At 33.4% G+C, this 15771-nt stretch overlaps 1 long non-coding RNA gene across 1 annotated transcript in view; it reads left to right on the top strand.

Annotated features, from left to right (window-relative positions):
• The window catches only part of LOC110257539 (uncharacterized), a 744583-nt gene that overhangs the window by 113910 nt on the left and 614902 nt on the right, over positions 1 to 15771 (top strand). The window contains exon 3 of the long non-coding RNA XR_014834218.1: positions 522 to 594. This is a non-coding gene — a long non-coding RNA (uncharacterized LOC110257539). The remainder of the gene's footprint in view (positions 1 to 521; positions 595 to 15771) is intronic.

Here is a 15771-nt window from a genome sequence, read left to right as displayed (position 1 = left end):
GACTGAATTCTTTCCTTTGGGGACCAGGGCTGAGGGATTGTCACACCATCAGCAGTGAAGCAGAGTTCTAGTTGCTCCCCATCCTCATTAATTCTTGGAAATGTCCATTGTTTTCATTTTAGTCATTCTGGTATGTGGGTATTAGTACCTCAAAGTATATTTAATTTGAATTCTAATGACTAAAGAAGTTGATTACTTTTTCATGTATTTATTGGCCTTCGGAGTATCCTAATTTTTAAAGGTATTTGATTAAAGTTTGTTATCCATTTTTATTATTAGGTTGTCTGTCCTTATTAGTTTGCAGGATTTCTTTGTACATTCTAAGTACAAGCCTTTTGTCATCTTCGTGTGTTGAGAATGTCATCTACCACCCTGTGGCTTGTCTTTTCATTCGTTTAATGACGTCTTTTGAAGGTATGGGTCACACCACCATTTAGGCCAACTAAGGTGATAGCTGAAGGTGGGAGGAATTTAGAATGATTACTGGAGTACTGACCTTCCTCTTTTGGATTTCTCCTCAGGAAGAAAGTTTGGTGGACATGGCAAAAGTGGCAGCCTTGAGATGTGCCTCATAGACCTCTAACTACAAGGAGTGTGAGTAATGATTTTAAGCACATGTTCTTGGTCTTTTTTTTTTTTTGTATGTTTGTTTTTTTTTTTTTTGGCCATTTATATGTCTTTTGTAGTGTCTGTTCACTTTTTTTTGCTCACTTCAAACTTGGGTGTCTTTTTTATCTTAATGACGTATGCTAGTTTTTAGATTTTTCATGTTCTTTTTTAAATTTCTCCAATACATTATTTTTTTTCTACTGTACAGCATAAATTCTTTGTCAGATAAGTATTTAGAGATGATTTTTCTCCCAGTCTTTGAATTGTTCTTAATGGTATTTTTTTTTGGATGATTTTCATTTCACAAAGTCTAGTTTAACTTTTTTTCTTTTATGGTTAGTACTTTTTGCATTCTGCCCGGTGAAATATAATGCATCCTAATTTCTTGAAAATAGTCTTTTAAATGTTTTAGATTTTAGTCTCTAAAAAGTCATTAAAGCTATCATTCATCATAAATCAATTTCATATGTAACATTAGGTAAGTATCAAGATTCTCTCAAATATGTAGATGTTTCAGAATAATTTTATTGAAAATGACCCCCCTCTCCCAACACCATCACCATTGCACACACACACTTTCCCATTGAATGGTATTGGTCAAAAGCTATTGAGCGCTTGTGTATTTTTTATGGACTTTATTCTTTTCTATTGACCTATTTATTTTCCTTTGCATCAATACCAAACTGTCTTATTTACTGTAGCTTTATAGTAAATCTTATATATGATAGTGTAACTCCCCCAATTTTGTTCTTCTTAAAAATTTTCTTGGATTTTCTATATCCTAACTATTATGAATATATAAATTTTAGAATCAGCCTTTCAATTCCGTAAAAAAAGCCCACTAAGATTTTGATTGGATTTTCATTGAATCTTTAGATCAATTTGGAGAGAAGTGATCTCCTAAAATATTGAATGTTTAAATATATTTATAGGATAATTATCTATTCCTGCATGAGAAGCAAAACTGACATAGTAGAAAAACCAACTCAAGGTTACTGAGAACAGTCCAGAAAGAGTGTCATAAATAAAGAGATGATTATCATCTGAAAGAAGATGATATATGTGAAAAAAATTTAAAAACATATAGCATATGGCAAATAAAATGCTTACGGGGAGAATGGTACTAATGGGACAGAATCAACATTCAAATTCATAGTAGAGCATTTATTAAGTTAAGCAAATCAATACAGTTAATTATGTTTTAGGAAAAACTGATAGAGGATAACTACATCAAGATAAGTTTAGGGAAGTTACTGAATTTTGAGGACAGAGAATAATATATTAGACCTCTGGTCAACATGGTGTGCTACACTAACATAAGAAATGCCACCCCTTTCAAAAACACATGTTGATAAATTTAACAACAGAGTTTAAAAATGCATATTATTTCTTAAAAACAACAAGGAAAGGTCTTAGGAGCTAGAAATAAAGAAGGATTGGAAAGCTATAGTTACAAGTGAGGGAAGCTGAAGCTCAAAGTTATTAGAACTAGACCTGTGTTGCAGTGGCTAAGATTCCAAGACCTGGATTCAAATCAGAGTGAAACCTAGGCCTGTGCTTGGCAGGAAGCTAGAACTCAGGATCATCAAGTGTGTCTAGCCCTTGAAATAGAGGCTAGGAAAACTTCTTATAGACTGGGAAGTGCTTGTATGGTGTGGTGGGAAAAGAATCACCCATGAGAAGTCACAGTTCCAAATCTGAATTGCCAAAAAACTAGAGTGTAGAGTTCAAATTTGCATGTCTCATGCATTTTTAGCAATTATCAGTCCAAAAATAAGCACACATGAATCTAAAACTGGTGAAATACACAAGGTTCTAGTAAAAGCATGTGAAAAATCATCCCATGAAGACTTTTTCTCAATGCGGTACAAGTAAACTTTCCAGGAAATAGTTCACAGGGAATGATGGCACAGTAAATAATAATATGTAATAAGAGTAAATGAACAGAGAGTTATAGTAATGTACAAAATGGCTTGATTCACATGCCAAGAAAAATCTGTATGAAATGACCAAAGGACTATTATCCATATGTTAAAGAGAATGAAAGAAGCAATATAAACTATTAGACAAAATCAGAAAAAAAAGGGAAATTTAAAAATACTAAATATAAATTCCAGAAATTAAAAACATGTGATTTTTGAAATTAAAATTATAGTATTTATGACAAAGAAAAGAATATATATTGTTAATGAGAGGAATATATTTAGAATACAATACAGAGAAATTAAATGTTGGACTATAGGAAGAAGAAATGAGAAACCATGGAAATATGGAGTGAAAGACTCATGTTCAAGTTACAAAAAGAGAGTTGGGGAGAAAAAAATGTTTGGAAACAAGTTTGATGGTCTAGAATTTTAGAAAATATATAAGAACATAGATTTTTCAGACTGAAAAAAAATGTCCTAGCTCCGAGAGGGACAAATAAAAAGAAATCCATTTCTCAGAAATTCCCATTGTGGCTCAGTGATAAGGAACCTGATCAGTATTCATGAGGACTCTGGTTTGATCACTGGTCTTGCTCACTGGATTAAAGGATCTGGCATTGCTGTGAGCTGTGGTGTAAGTCACAGACATGGCTTAGATCTGGTGTTGCTGTGGCTGTGGCATAGGCCGGCAGCTGCAACTCCGACTGTGACTCCTAGCCTTGGAACTTCCATATGACGTGGGTGTGGCCCTAAAACAGACAAAAAAAAAAAAAAAAAAAAAAAAAAGGGAAATCCATTTCTAAATATTTCTAAATTAACAGAGGGATATAAAGGGGAAAATAATGGTGAAAACATCAATTAATTTAGTACAAGGGCAGAAAAAGAATGAGGTAAATGAAGCAGAAAAAATTGTTATGAAAATAGAACACAAAAGGAGATAGTGGAGAGAGCTTAAAACACACCAGAAAACATGATAACAATAGATTAAATTCACATATGTAAAAGAGCGACTCTGACTTCTCAGATACTATGTAGATCTATTCCATTTTTACTAGACAGAAAGCACTATATAGTAATGCAGAAATGTAAAATATTTTTGGGAAAAAAATGTTCCAGGAGATGCAAGCCAAATAAATGCTTGTTGATTAATAAAAATTATTTTAATATGTGAAACATTAATTGGGATGAAAAAGGATATCTCATAGAAGGTAAAAGGACTATTTCACCAAGAAATAATGATATTAAGCTTTATGTGTCATGGTTTCAAAATATTTGAAGCATATTTAAATATTTTAATATTAAATAGTTAAAGGGTAAAGTGATTAAAAAGGCACAAACTTGCTATAAAATAAGTCCTGGGCATGTAATATATACACCATGTTGACTATAGTTAACAACACTATATTGTATATTTGAAAGTTGCCAAGACAGTAGGTCTTAAAATTTCTCATCGCAAGGGAAAATTTTTGTTAAAAAAATATATTTAAGGCAAAAATTGACAGAATTATAAAGAATTTGACTAACTCAGTTCTGGCAGGAGATTTGCACATGCCCTTTTTGGTAACCAATAAATCAAGCAGACAAAAAAAAAATTCAAGGATACAGAAGATCTGAACAATTCAATCAACAAGCTTGATCTAATAGATATGAATGAGACCTAACACATATAGGTCCAAACTATAACAAATAGAGAATTAATGACCTTGATTTCTAAGTGTGTTAAAATATTTCAAAAATGATAGTTTTTAAGAATAGAATGTTTTATATACAAAATATAGCATGACTATATATGTATATTGATAAAAATCTGACACAGTGAAAACTTTATATGGTTTTAATGTATGCAATAAAGTATAGAAACCTAGGTGAATTGGATGGTGGTTGTCTCTGAGAAGAAAGGAAGTAGAATGACTCAAAGACAGGCTCAAAGTCTGGAATGATTAATTTCTTACCAATAGTTAAAAAGAGATCTAAAGCAAAGACAGCAAAATATTGTTAACATGCTATTAATTCTGGGTTGTGATTATTTGGGATCTGTTATGTTACACTGTAATTTTCTGTATGTTTGAATATATGAAAGTATTTTTTAAAAAGCGAGAAAATCTTGTGGAAGAATTAATTGGTAGATAAGAACTTGCTTTTGGGATGATATGTCTTGTCTTATCTTGATATATTGATGTAAGCTTGATATTATGGACTCTGAAATACCACGAAGATCTTAATATAAGCAACAGAGTCGTAGCAATTTTTTGGATTATCTAAGATCATTCTCTATAACTGAAACAGTTTTGGGGTAGTTTATCCAAAGTACTGTAGAGTCTGCTTCCTTTATCAGTAAGGCCAGGACTGATCACTTTTAATGTGTTGTGGTGAACCTCACATATCATAGAGTTGTTGCAGGAATTAAAGAAGTAATATATGCCAGGTATATAATATAAATCAACAACAAAATTGTGCTGTAAACATTAAGTATACAATCAGAAGAAACCAATCTAGCAATGCCTAAAGAGTCAATAAGGGTGTGCTAACATGATCCCAGTAGTTCACATAGCCATGTTTTCACTCATGTGTGAAAGGTAACCTAAAAAGAAACTTTAAATATACAAGGAATCCTACAATATTATCATCTGTGTGTTCTCTCTAAGAAACTTACCTGAACAAAAAGAGTCATTCATCAATAAAAGAGCACTCTCTTTGTTTTTGTTTAATGTTCTGTATATTGTGTTCACTTTTGCCCAACTTTGCTGTTACTCTGGTTGTCTCTTTTTATTTGTATATTTCTGATTTTCCTTTGCCTACCCTTTTATATTCATGCTATGAATTACAGTGTTTTAGATACCATCTTGTGTATAGTAAACGGTTGGGACTTTTACCTCCTTCCAATTTAGGAGTCAATTTCTTTTAAAAGGTAGTTATCTCACTTTCATTACTGTATGGATGTTTGGAGTTAATTCTCTTGTATTCATGTTTATTTACGTATGGTCCTGTTTTTGGCTTTCTTGTTGTGTCCTGTTTCTTCTCTGTTGATATATAATATCTGTTTCCTTTGTACCCCATCCCAACTCCTCCATCATATCTCAGTAACTTGAAATTGTATACTGCAGCATATTTTTAGTTCTACTAGTAATTATCTCCCATTAATTCCAATATTCTCATATTAACAGCCTGAGGAATAAAATGATACATTTTGATCTCCTCTTATAGTTGATGAGGAATTAGCAAATATGGAGTTTTTTTCTTTTAAAAATTTTTTTCTATTGTTAGTGTGTCATTAATTTTTTTGTCTTTATCTTATATAGCTTTTTTTTTTTTTGTCTTTTTTTTGCTATTTCTTTGGGCTGCTCCCACAGCATATGGAGGTTCCCAGGCTAGGGGTCGAATCGGAGCTGTAGCCACCGGCCTACGCCAGAGCCACAGCAACGCGGGATCCGAGCCACGTCTGCAACCTACACCACAGCTCACGGCAACGCTGGATCGTTAACCCACTGAGCAAGGGCAGGGACCGAACCTGCAACCTCATGGTTCCTAGTCGGACTCATTAACCACTGTGCCACGACGGGAACTCCTTATATAGCTTTTGTTTTAACAATAGCAATGGTATTCTCATTTGTAGAGAGCTATATATTACACCATAACTTGGGCCTGACATAGCAGGAAGATTAAAAAAGAGACAAAATGAATTTGAACAATTACTAAATATATATTCATTAATAAAATGTATCATTCTTAATGCCCTTCAAAAAAAAAAAACCCAAATAGTTTAAATGTTGTGAAACATTTACAAAAATGATCACACATTAGTCCACAAATAAAACCTTAATAAATGCTTTAGATTGGAAAGAATGCAACTATAATCTTCTGATCACAATGCAATAAAAATTAGAAGTCCATGACAAAAAAGTAATAAACAATAAAAATTATTTTCAGATATTTTAGAAATTGAATAAACATTTAGAAAAGTAAACATTTCAAACATTGAGAAGAGTAAATACTTTTTAAAACTTTTCCAAAATAACTCTTAGATGAAATAGACAAATGAAATAAATTACAAATACATAAAAATTAATGAGAATTAGAGCACTATTTCACAAATATATGAGATTTTAGCAAAGCTGCATTCAGAGGAAATATTTATAACTTTGGATACCTTCACTGCATAAAAAAATGAATAAAAATAATGAACCCAATTTGTGAAGTTAAAAAATAGCAAAGTCTAAGAAAAGCAGCAGAAAAGAGTTAAAGATAAACGCAGAAATAAAAACTAAGTAGGAGAAAATATAAAGTAAAAAAGCATTTTTTATAAATATAAGGAAGATAAAAAATTAAGATTAATAAAATAGGCACAGATACGGTCTAAAAAATGGAATATGATAAACAATTACCTAGATTAATCAATATAAGAGTTTTTTTTTTAAAGCACCACAGTGTAGAAAAAGTAGGAAAGTAGATGTAGATAAAGAAGAAATAAGATTTATAAAATATTTTTTTGCAGTAGTATAATAATGTTTGAAAATATTTATGAAATATATAAAGCTATGGAAAAGTAAAAATATCGATTGGTTGAAAAAAAGACAGAAGTGATAAGTACATTAATAAATGCAGATGATTAGAAACTTTTGTCTAAAACTATACCTCAGAAATTCAAGACTGGGATGACTTTATGGGTGATTTACTTTAAATCTTCAAAGAAAGGATAACTCTGATAATATTTAAATCTTTTAAAAACATTAGGGATTGAGGAAACCTTCTGACCTGTTTTTAAAAACCATATTATGATATTGATACTTAAATTGGATTTTGATATTGCAAAAAAAGAAAAGTATGCCAAATTCCAGTCTCACTTGGGAAATGTTGATGTGAAAAAATAAATCTTAAGATATTATCACACAGAATGCAGTAGTATATTGAAATACACACACCATTACCAAGATGGTTTCATTCCATGAATGCAAATCTGGCTCAATATTAGGACTACTACTGAAGTTCACTCTAATAATTGGTGAAAGTATGATTAATTTGATAGCTTCCTGCAAAGGCACTTGATGAGATTTAGTATCTATTATTAATAAAATCTCTTGGTAACCTGAGAATGGAAAGAAACTTCCTAAATAGACTAAGGAGCATTAGAATCCAGCAGCAAATATTTAATAGTGGACTCCTAGAGATATTTTCTTTAAAATCAGGGAAAAAGCAAGTTGGAACCCAGTTTACTACTAAGAAATAGCCTACATCCTCCAAGAATAAAAGTCTAAGGGGAGCACTAGCATGCTTATCTAGGAAAGGTGCAGAGTTTTTAGGAGCTGTGATCAAGTGAACATTTCTGGGATCAGTTTTTGAGAAGTAACTAGAGGAAATCTTCCCCAGACCCTTCCAAACACTAACAAAGCTCTGTAATCCCAAATGATGAAAGTTGCTTCATTGGGTCACTCCAAATTCCTTAGCTCACAGTAATCACTGACTGAAATTCCACTACCTGGAAATCTATTGAGGTTAACAAGCATTTATTCATATACTTAGGAGGCACAGGAGTAACTAACTTCTAATCACTAACACTACAGTGATGAATATTTCTAAATAGGCTTTCACATCACTGACGCATTAAAGGAAGATGATGGAGCTGGTATTTGTTGAATGCTTAACCACGTGTCAGGCACTGTTTTAATTATTTTAAACATACTATCTCATTTAATCTTCACAATAACCATATTACATATAAAGAAACAGAGGCACAGTGATGAGATATAACTTACCCAGAGTCACACAGCTAGTAAGTAGTGAGTATGAGATTCAATATCAAGCAACTGATTGCCTGGGTCACTGCTCTGCTCCACTCCACTGGGCTGTCCTGGTGTTTGGAGGGCAAATGGTCTATGTTTGGCTTTTTGACCCTTCAAAGAAATTGATTTTTAAAAATTTAGTGAGGGCTATCTATGTGCAAGTTACCGTCAAGTCTCTGTAGCTGACAAACTCATGAATCTGACATATTTCTTTTCCTCAGGAAACTTATTCTCTAGAAAAGCAGACAATACCTGTGAATAACCAATTATACTCCAAGACTGAATATAAGGTGCTTGGCTGTGATTGTGGGTAGGTTATAGCTCCTCAGATTACATTTTGGAGATGTGGAGGCAGAGAACCTTCTTGGGAATACCTATACTCTTTAGAATTTCCCCCTTTCTGTTTATGGACACAAATCTTTAGTGATATTATTTGAAATATATAGTGAGTTCTGTGCTCTCAGTATTTTGAACACGTCATAAAAAGGCAAAGAGACGTTTTTCCCCCAGGCATTTTATTACTCATGTCACCAAGGGAAAGATTTGGGGAGAAACTTAGTAAGTAAATGATAAATAAATATGACTAAGTAATATGCAACTTCTAACCCTCACCCCTTTCAAAAAATGAAATGAATGATATCATCATAAAAAGAAAGACACTGTAATTTATTGTCTAATTTGGATAACTCACTGGGAAAAAACATTGATAGTCATAGAAGGGTGAGAGAAATCAGTCCTGCTGGAATTGCTCTTTCAGTTGTCAGCACATTTTAATGAAATGCCAGTCTTTTCATGCCAAATTCTGAAGGAAACCTCTGGGTACCAATTGCTGAAATTATTTCACTCCCAAATTGAGTCTAAACTAAAATAAAACCTTTCCCATTTTGCAGAGCACAGCACTCTACAAGTTCAAAAGGTAAGACATACTTTCAATATGTATAAACGGTGAAACACATTTGAAAATAAAATTTTTAATTATGTTTGACATCTCAGGCCCAGTGCAGTTATCCTGTAAGAAAGTAACATCTGTTTTGACATTTCTAGTGGTAGAAATTTTAAGTTGGTTTCTACATTGCTTATCTGCTGGCTAGTCAGAATGGATGTGGCATTCTTCTTACCAACTCATTCACAGGGAAGAAAGAAAAGATATGCAGAGAAGTATGACTGGGCTCAAACTGGTGTGATGAATTTAAATGAAAATTCTAAACTCCTTTGAATATATTGTATCTATGTTCTAATTCAGTGCAAAATTTGAAAATGTTCATTTAGTTCCTAAATATATAAGGTTTTTTTTTAATTTTTGATATATGCCTTTTGCTTTGACTTAAAACTGATAGAATGTGAAAGCATATTTTACTTCTCAAGCCATTTGGTTTGATCTCAAATTCAAGGTTTTATTTGAAAAAATTTGATTTGCTGTTATCAATAAGAAGTATTATAAAAGTAGCTGAAATAGTTTTTTTATGTTGTGTTTCAAATTGCAGTTTTCAAAAGGCCTTATGTTACATTGTTTCTCTGACCACTGTCTATGTAGTCTTAACATCTCTTGACTCATCATGTACATTATATTTAAAAGCATAAGGAGTTCCCATTGTGGCTCAGCAGGTTAAGTACCTGACTAATATTCATGAGGATGCAGTTCAGTCCTTGGCCTTGCTCAGTGGGTTGAGGATCCAGCATTGCCCCAAGCTGCAGTGGAGGTCATAGATGTGGCTCAGGTCTGGCATTGCTGTGGCTGTGGTGTAGGCCAGCAGCTGCAGATCCAATTTAACCCCTAGCCTGGGAACTTTAATATGCCACAGGTATAGCCCTAAAAAGAAAAAAAAAAAAAAACATAGCAAAAAAGAGCTTTATAGGAATCATTGCTCCCATATCTTCTATGTTTGTGGAACATTTTAAAAGATATACCAATATAATTTCAGGTATTTTATTTGAAGAAAGGAAAAGGTTTCTACTTGAACAATGCTGATTACCCTCAAAATTATACCTGCATTATTTGGGCAGTAATCATGTTCAACCATACTCTTCTTTTTTAAATGTAGGCAGACTTCCTATTTTTACTTAATCATTGACTTGTTAATTGTAAACTGGTTCATTGGGTTAGAAAACACCAAATTATCAATCCCACTGACCAACTCACTTAAGGCATTTTGTTAATATTGATGTAGCTTTAGTTAATATAGAAGCTGGGATAAATTTCCCGAGGATTTCATTGGTAAATATGTGGGAGGATAATCCTTGAGTGAGAGTAATACTAAAAGAGACTTGTGTGTTCTTCAAAGAAAAAGGCTGAATTTAAACTAAGGAACTTCCTCTCACATCAGTGGACTGATCCTCTAGGCAGAAAACCAATAAAGCAACACAGATCCTGAAGGAAACAGTAGAAAATTTAGACTTAATTGACATTTTCAGGACATTACATCAAAAAAAATCAAATGCACATTCTTCTCAAATGTGCATGGAACATTCTCAAGAATTGATGACGTATTTGGGCACAAAGCTAACCTCAACAAAATTAAGAGCATAGAAATTATTTCAAGTATTTTCTCTGACCACAACGGCTTGAAACAAGAAATCAACCACAGGAAAAGAAATGAGAAAAAAAAAAACCTATTACATGGAGACAAAACAACATGCTACTAAAAAAACCAATGGGTCAATGAGGAAATCAAGAAAGAAATTAAAAAATATCTTGAGACAAATGATAATGAAGACACAACCTCTCAAAACCTATGGGATGCTGCAAAAGCAGTGCTCAGAGGGATATTCATAGCAATACAGGCCTTGCTCAAAAAAGAAGATCTCAAATTGACAACTTAACCCACCATCTAAATGAATTAGAAAAAGAACAACAACAACAACAACAACAAAAAACCCCTAAGGTCAGCAGAAGGAAGGAAATCATAAAGAACAAAGAGGAAATCAATTAAATAGAGATTCAAAAAACAATGGAAAAAAATCAGTAAAAGCAAGAGCTGGTTCTTTGAAAAGGGAAAGAAAATTGACAAACCTCAGGCTAGACTCACTAAGAAGAGGAGAGAAAGAACCCAAATAAACAAAATTAGAAATGAAAAAGAAGAAATCATAGCAGATACTGCAGAAATACTATGAACAATTATATGCTGTCAAATTTGACAAATCTGGAAGAAATGGACAACCTTCTAGAGTCTTACAGCCTGCCAAAACTGAATCAAGAAGAAATAGACCAACTGAACAGACCAATTACTAGAAATGAAATTGAATACATCATAAAAACACTCCCTACAAATAAAAGTCCAGGACCAGATGGTTTCACAGGTGAATTCTACCAAACATAAAAAGAGGACCTGGTGCCCATCCCTCCTTCAACTTGTTCAAAAGATTGAAGAAAAAGGAACACTCCCAAAGACATTCTATGATGCCACCATCACCCTAATTCCAAAACCAGACAAAGATACCACGAAAAAAGGAAACTATCAGCCAATATCTTTGATGAATATAGACGCAAAAAATTCTCAACAAAATTTTAGCCAACCGAATCCAACAACATATCAAAAAGAACATACACCATGACCAGGTAGGATTTATCCCAAGTTCACAAGGATGGTTCAACATACATAATTCAATCAATGTCACACACCACATTAACAAAATAAAAGTCAAAAACCATATGATCATCTCAATAGATGCAGAAAAAGCATTTGACAAAGTACAGCATCCATTCATGATAAAAACTCTCACCAAAGTGTATAGAGAGGGAACATACCTTAACATAACAAAAGCCATTTATGACAATACCACAGCAAATTTAATACTCAATGGAGAAAAATTGAAAGCCTTCCCACTAAAATTTGGGACAAGACAAGGATGCCCACTCTCACCACTGTTATTCAACATAGTACTGGAAGTCCTAGCCACAGCAATCAGACAAACAAAAGAAATAAAAGGCATCCAAATAGGAAGAGAAGAGGTAAAACTGTCACTGTATGCAGATGACATGATACTATACATAGAAAAACCTAAGGATTCAATCCAAAAACTACTTGAACTGATCAACAAATTCAGCAAAGTAGCAGGATATAAGATTAACATTCAGAAATCAGTCGCATTTCTGTATGCTAACAATGAACTATTAGAAAAGGAATACAAAAATACAATACCTTTTAAAATTGCACCACAAAAATCAAATACCTGGGAATACACCTGACCAAGGAAGTAAAGGACTTATATGCTGAGAACTATAAAACATTAATCAAGGAAATTAAAGAAGATGTAAAGAAATGGAAAGATATTCCATGCTCCTGGGTTGGAAAAATTAATATTGTAAAAATGGCCATACTCCCCAAAGCAATCTACGGATTCAATGCAATCCCCATCAAATTACCCATGACATTTTTCAAAGGACTAGAACAAACAATCCAAAAATTTATGGGAGCCACAAAAGACCCAGAATTGCCAAAGCAGTCCTGAGAAACAAAAACCAAGCAGGAGGCATAACTCTCCCAGACTCAAGCAATATTACAAAGCCACTGTCATCAGGACAGTGTGGTACTGGTATCCAAACAGACATACAGACCAATGGAATAGAATAGAGAACCCAGAAATAAACTCTGACACCTATGGTCAATTAATCTTTGACAAAGGAGGCAAGAGCATAAAATGGGAAAAAGACAGTTTATTCAGCAAGCATTGCTGGGAAACCTGGACAGCTGTATGCAAATCAATGAAACTAGAACACACCCTCACACCATGCACCAAAATAAACTCAAAATGGCTGAAAGACTTAAATATAAGACAAGACACCATCAAACTCCTGGAAGAGAACATAGGCAAAACACTCTCTGACATCAACCTTACAAATGCTTTCTCAGCTTAGTCTCCCAAAGCAACAGAAATAAGAGCAAAAATAAACCAATGGGACCAATAAACCAATCAAACGGACAAGATTTGCAGAGCAAAGGAAACCAAAAATAATCAAGAATATACAGATGGCAAACAAGCACATAAAAAAATGCTCAACATCCTTGATTATTAGAGGAATGCAAATCAAAACTACTATGAGGTACCACCTCACACGTGTCAGAATGGCCATCATTAATAAGTCCACAAATAACAGGGGCTGGAGGGGTTATGGAGAAAAGGAAACCCTCCTGCACTCTTGGTGGGAATGTAAACTGGTACAGCCACTATGGAGAACAGTACAGAGGTACCTTAGAAAACTGTACATAGAACTACCATATGACCCAGTAATCGCACTCTTGGGCATATATCCAGACAAAACTTTTCCTTAAAAAAGACACATGCACCCACATGTTCACTGCAGCTCTATTCACAATAGCCAAGACATGGAAACAACCCAAATGTCCATTAACAGATGACTGGATTAGGAAGATGTGGTGTATATACACAATGGAATATGAGTTGGCCATGAAAAAATAACAAAATAATGCCATTTGCAGCAACGTGGATGGAACTAGGGACTCTCATCCTGAGTGAAGTAAGTCAGAAAGAAAAAGACAAATACCATATGATATCAGTCATATCTGGTATCTAATATATAGCACAAAGGAACCTTTCCACAGAAAAGAAAATCATGGACTTGGAGAATAGACTTGTGGTTGCCAAGAAGGAGGAGGAGGGAGTGGGAGGGATTGGGATTTGGGGATTAAGGGATGCAAACTATTGCTCTTGGAATGGATTTAGATGAGATCCTGCTTTGTAACACTGAGAACTGTGTCTAGGTACTTACAATGCAGCATGACAATAGGAGAAAAAAATTATGTATGCATGTATGTGTACCTGGGTTCCCATGTTGTACAGTGGGAAAAAAAAGTGTGTTGGGGGAAATAACAATAAAAAGTAAATTAAAAAAATAAACTATATATGAATAAAAAACAAAATAAACTAAGGAACTTGAAAATAATTGAAATAATTTTCATATAAAATGTACATTTACTGGAGAATATACTTGAATTTAAGGTTGTGCCATATTTAGGGATCTAATTTACCAAACAAGCAAACAGAAATGATTGCCTGGATTCAGGATGATTGAAAATAATTACCAATCATCATTAATAATAAAGTAGGGTTTAGCAGTTTTTCCTTGCCTTTCAACTCTGTATATTGGATGCAGTGGTGAACACAGTGCAGACCTCCTCTGTATTAAGCATTAATAATACTCAGATGAGCCTGTATTTTTATAATGCTACAATCAGAGTCATTAACAATAGTATTTGGTAAGTCAGGTCATTATTTCTAGTGGGTTAAAATAGCAAAATGGTTGAGACTTTTTAATTTATAATTATGATGCCATTTTGGGATTCCATTTATAAGCATAATTACTTTTATTTTGTCACCACATCATAGAATTTTGTATTGTTTCTTTAAGATACAGAACATATTATGTATTCTCATAATTTCATAAATTAATATAAATGTTTTAATCTCAGAAGAGCCCTAGTGCATGCACATACCTATAAGGAAGTGCGTAATCCAAAAATTATTTAGAATTCCAAGTTACACTGAAATAATATTATTTTAAAATTATTGGTTGTTTTTTTGGTTAAATATAAAATATTTATTGATTTAATGAATAGAACTAATATTCTTCTATGTACAAATCACTTCATTGAGATTAGTTATTCTTCAGTCTTTTCTCCCAGTATTTTTAACTTGAATTCCTTAATGATATTGTTTTAATTTTTCAAGGATAACTTTAAATTTTAAGAGCTCAAATCCCTCTTTTCTTTGAGAACAATGATATAAAAATTGTATCTGCATCCATGAGACCATACTTATATAAATTAAGGATTGAATAAATTTTCAAAAAGGGTGAGAATAGAGAAATCTCCTGTGTAGAAGAATTCTAAATGACTATGTAGATACTTCACCCTCAGAGAGGTGGACTATGACTTGGAATGCCTTAGACATGACCTGTGGATAATGACTTTCTTCCAAGGAGTGAGGGGGAAAAATAACTTTATAGAAGATAAACCTGATAAACACTATCTCAACCAGGCGGTCAAGGTTAAAAATTAGCATGTGGAGTTCCTGTTGTGGCTCAGTGGAAATGAATCTGACTAGCATACGTGAGGATGCAGGCTCAATCCCTGGCCTCTCTCAGTGGGTTAAGGATCTAGTGTTCCCGTGAGCTGTGGTGTAGGTCGCAAATGCGGCTCAGATCCCTCATTGCTTTGGTTGTGGTGCAGGCCAGCAGCTACAGCTCCAATTTGATCCCTAGCCTGGGAACCTCCATATGCCTCAGGTCTGGCCCTAAAAAGACCAAAATAAAAAAAAAGTCAGCAAGATAAGTCATATTGAATAGTATGTGTTCTTGATATGATATACTGAGAATGATGCTTTACTTTTGTAGTCTTCTTTAAAAGTCTAATCATAACAAAAACATAGGAAAAATTCCAATTGAGGGAAATTCTAAAGAGTACCTGACCAGAACTCTTCAAAATTGTCTAGGTTATCAAAAA

The sequence above is a fragment of the Sus scrofa genome, chromosome 18 (genome assembly GCF_054392235.1).
Source record: "Sus scrofa isolate SSC_HxYL_T2T_F1_AM1 chromosome 18, Sscrofa_HxYL_maternal_Yorkshire_Landrace_v2.0, whole genome shotgun sequence".
Taxonomy (NCBI): domain Eukaryota; kingdom Metazoa; phylum Chordata; class Mammalia; order Artiodactyla; family Suidae; genus Sus; species Sus scrofa.
Note: the sequence above shows the minus strand (reverse complement) of the source record. Positions and strands in the feature narration are given on the sequence as shown.